Source organism: Symphalangus syndactylus, chromosome 3, assembly GCF_028878055.3.
Source record: "Symphalangus syndactylus isolate Jambi chromosome 3, NHGRI_mSymSyn1-v2.1_pri, whole genome shotgun sequence".
NCBI classification, from domain to species: domain Eukaryota; kingdom Metazoa; phylum Chordata; class Mammalia; order Primates; family Hylobatidae; genus Symphalangus; species Symphalangus syndactylus.
The window spans coordinates 95834601-95839666 of record NC_072425.2 but is presented as its reverse complement, the minus strand read 5'-3'; positions in this window follow the sequence as shown (position 1 = coordinate 95839666).

Below are 5066 nucleotides of genomic sequence, written 5' to 3'. Positions count from 1 at the left end.
GACATTTATTGAAATATTAGGTACCAAGGAAAAAATGTGGCAGCAACTTCAGTATCCACCAATAACGAAATGGATTTGACAAAGTATGATACTCTTATAGTTCGGAATTCAATTATCGTTATATACCTGTTAAAAAGTATGCTATATGGTTGGTTCTCAAATTTGAGATTATATAAGACACTCCTTGTTAAAAAGTGACATCCCTGGGTGGATTCATAGAGTTTACGATTGTATAGGCTTGAGCAAATCACATGGGAATTCTGTTGCAGGAGGTTATGTTGCAGTTATTCTGTCAACATTTCTTTGAAAAACCATGGGTTGAACTTCTACCTAACAAGTCCAAAGGAAGCCAACATTGTGTGCTAGTCCAGACCTGTTTTGCTTGACCCACATAATGTTGACCCTCATGGGAAAGTTATTGTCAACATTCAAAATTCATATTATACATAAAAATTTAGACTTCCATTGCTTGAAAAATTAGAGAAGGTAGTAACACTGGGCCTAAATTCCCACATAGCAACCATCAGCACTAGCTGATGTAAAGGAACTGATGTTCCTTATAAAGAAGCATGGCCTCACAGTTTTGCCATGGTCTACACTCTTCCCCAAACCATGTTTGTCTTGTTGATGTTACCTACCTTACCTCTGAAATGATTTGCTTGCAACTATGATTTACATGTGACATAGCATGTTGAATGATAATAAAAGCAAGAGACAGAATATACAGTACCATATATTCTGTTTTTATTAAAAAGAAAAAAACTGTACATAAAGGTATGTGTATATACACTTACACATATATATATATTCACAACCTTTTTTTTGTTATTGCCCCCAGGGAGCTTTTTTAGACATTTTTATTCCTTATCACCTCCTTCTCATTATATTTTAATACCACAGTTTTAGTGTGTATCTGTTTGTGTCCTGTAGTCCTTTAGAGTGTCACAAACCATTATAACACCTAAGATACATCCCTTCAAGAACCAGTTTTCAACACTTGGGGGTAATATCACCGCCACTAACAACGTATGGTATATATATCTATAGTTTTATTTTTTAAGATACTATATTACCTATAAATATTAAAATTTTTATGATCAAATGAGTGGCAGGGAAGGATACACACTTATTTTTACACTAAGTTACATTTTTCTAATAGGTTGGATTGCAAGCAGGAATCAAAATATAATATTTTTTCTAATACTTGAAATGGTTTGTTACAACATGCATGTTTCATAGACGTATTTTTTCTTAATCCACTACATGAAGGAAGAAATTAGTTTGTTAGAGTTAATTAGAGATAAATTATTAGCATTCAAATTAGAGTTTGCAAGGACAACAGAATTTTTTATTTATAGAACAGCAATATATCTAGGTTGTTACAGATCTTCATTTTTGAGTGATACATAAAGTTTGCAAAAACTAATAAGCAAGAAACAAAACACGAACCTCTACCTGCCTTTAAAAATATGATTGGCCGCGCGCCGTGGCTCACGTCTATAATCCCAGCACTTTGGGAGGCTGAGGCGGGCGAATCACAAGGTCAAGAGATCTAGACCATCCTGGCCAACATGGTGAAACCCCGTCTCTATTAAAAATACAAAAATTAGCTGGGCATGGTGGCATGCACCTGTAGTCCCAGCTACTTGGGAGGCTGAGGCAGGAGAATCACTTGAACCCAGGAGGTGGAGGTTGCAGTGAGCTGAGATCGCACCACTGCACTTCAGCCTGGTGACAGAGTGAGACTCTGTCTCAAAAAAAAAAAAAAAAAAAAGGATCATTTGCATTTCTTTTAGAATGAAAAGTATAACTTTGGTGACTTTAAAGTAAACAGTGAAACATCACCAGACTTCACTAATCTCCACTTCATGGACAGCAGCGAGAGATGCAGATGTGGTGGCTATGGTTTCTTTAAATGTAAAAGACAGGTTAGCAACAAAGACAAAAAAGCATCACAAAAATTTGTTTAGAAAGCTAATTTTATTCTCTTGAGTTACAACTTGATTTGGAATGATTTAAAGCACAAACAATAAAGTTAGCGTTTTATATGTATTAGCCATTAAGAGGAATAATATTTCTAGCCTGGCTGCCTAAAGTACCTCCTCTGTAAGATCTTTCCGGAATAAGTTGGTTTTCCCCAGTTCTGAACCTCAAATTAGCCTAAGGGAACCTCGTCTTGTGAACTTTCAAAGCTGGCATTTCTCCATAGGTTTATATTCTGTATAAATATTTGTTACTGTTTTTTCATTTGATAAACTTTTTAGGACCTTGTGTTCCTATTCACTGGCACATAGAAAGTATTTAATGCATGTTTTTGGATGAATGAATTAATGAAAGGATAGCATACTTTTGAACTGCCTTTCTCTACAGATTTAAACTAACTTTAAATATTAACCTAGGCCAGGCGCGGTGGCTCACGCTTGTAATCCCAGCACTTTGGGAGGCAGAGGCGGGCGGATCACGAGGTCAGGAGATCGAGACCACGGTGAAACCCCGTCTCTACTAAAAAATACAAAAATTAGCCGGGCGTGGTGGCGGGCGCCTGTAGTCCCAGCTACTCCGGAGGCTGAGGCAGGAGAATGGCATGAACCCGGGAGGCGGAGCTTGCGGTGAGCCGAGATTGCGCCACTGCACTCCAGCCTGGGCGACAGAGAGAGACTCCGTCTCAAATAAATAAATAAATAAATATTAACCTAAGCAATGTTTTGGGAAATGACTTTTCTGAAAACAAACAAACAAAAAATACTGGACAATTAAAACAGCCTGAATATCTGAGTACAAATAAGCTTTAGTTAAAAGATTTTTCTTATTTTTGAGAGTAGATCTCTTACCATACTCTCCCCGCAAAAAAAGTAACTATGTGCAGTGATGAATATGCTAATTAACTTGATTGTACGAATCATTTCACAACGTATATACGATCATGAATAGCTTAATGATGGGGATATGTTCTGAAAAAAAGGTTTGGTTAGAGTATTAGTCCATTTTCATACTGCTATGGAGAAGTGCCTGAGACTGGGTAATTTATAAAGAAAAAGAGATTTAATGGACTCACAGGTCCCCATACCTGGGGAGGCTTCACAATCATGGCAGAAGGCGAAGGAGGAGTGAAGACATGTCTTACATGGTGGCAGAAAAGAGAGCGTGTGCAGGTGAACTTCCCTTTATAAAACCATCAGATCTCGTGAGACTTTATTCACTATTACGAGAACAGTACAGGAAAAGCCCGCCCCTCATGATTCAATTACTTCTCACAAGGTCTCCTCCCATGACTCATGGGGATTATGGGAACTACAATTCAAGATGAGATTTGGGTATAGCCACAGCCAAAACATATCATTCTGTTCCTGGCCTCTCCCAAATCTCATGTCCTCACATTTCAAAATCAATCACGCCTTCCCTCCCAACAGTCCCCTAAAGTCTTAACTCATTTTAGCTTTAACTCAAAAGTCCAAGTCCCAAGTCTCATCTGAGACAAGGCAAGTCCCTTTTGCCTATGAGCCTGTAAAATCAAAAGCAAGTTAGTTACTTCCTAGATACGATGGGGGTACAGGCGTTGGGTAAATACACCTTTTCCAAGTGGGAGAAATTGGCCAAAACAAAGGGGCTACAGGCCCCACACAAGTCCAAAATCCAATAGACCAGTCATTAAACTTTAAAGTTATAAAGTGATCTCCTTTGACTCCATGTGTCACATCCAGGTCACGCTGATGTGAGAGGTGGGTTTCCATGGTCTTGGGCAGCTCCACCACTGTGGCTTTGCAGGGCACGGCGCCCATCTCAGCTGCTTTCATGGGCGGGCATTGAGTGTCTGCAGCCTTTCCAGGCACACAATCCAAGCTGGTAATGGATCTAACATTTTGAGGTCTGGAGGACTGTGGTCCTCTTCTCACAGCTCCACTAGGCAGTGCCCTAGTAGGAACTTTGTGTGGGGGCTCTGACCCCACATTTCCCTTCTTCATTGCCCTAGCAAGAGGTTCTCCCTGAGGGCCCCGCCCCTGCAGCAAATACATAAACCAGTAATAGTCATTTATTATTATTATATACTGTATGTTATTGTGTGTGCTATACTTTTACATGACTGGCAATGCCGCAGGTTTGTTTATATTGGCATCAACACAAACAGGTGAGTATCACATTGCACTATGATGCCTTGCCCACTAGACAATAGGAATTTTTCAGCTCCATTGTAATCTTATGAGCCCACCATTGTATATGTGATCTGTTGTTGACTAAAAGATTGTTACGCAGTACGTGAATGTATATTAAAACATCACATTATATATCTTAAATATATACAATTTTTATTTGTCAATCATACCTCAATAAAGCTGAAAAATAAAAAGAAATGAGTTTTTTCTTAAAATCATTATCGAAAGAAAATTAAAAGCTGTACTGAACTAAATACATTTCTCTAATGCGTAGGTTTCTTTCCTTTTTTTTTTCCTTTGGCACAGAAACAGATTCTTTGTGATTCCTAAAGATGTGGTATTTATGTGACCCACACAGAGTATCTGAAGTTTATAATTCAGAATCATAGCTTGTACTAATGTGAACCTTCTCTTTCTCTTTTTTTAACTTATTAAATAAAGGATGTGTACTTGGTGCCCTTAAGATCCATTATAAAAGAAATCCCTGATTTTTTTTTTTTTATTTTTAATCATTGGTTATGTTGAGCTCACTAAGGAAAAAAACAAAAAACAAAAAGACAATGTAGTGGAAAGACAATTTGGCATGAGACAGTCATAGATTTGAATGTTGGCTCCATCACTGGTTAAACTACTTCATCTCTCTGAGTCTGTTTCCACATGTGGATAATGTATATAAAACCTATATTCCAAAATTGCTGTGAGAATGAATTATGCTAACATATTGCAACTGTCTTGCAGAGTTGGTACTCTGTAAAAGTTGCCATTCTTGTTTGTTAGAGCTTTTTCTCTAACATTTGACAATAGACCTCTCCTCTCTAGTTCAGCCTCCATGACCTGTTCCCATTGAGATCTATCCATAAGACCTTCCAGATGGCTTTTAGGACTGTCCTTTACATCTGGCAATAGCCTGACATC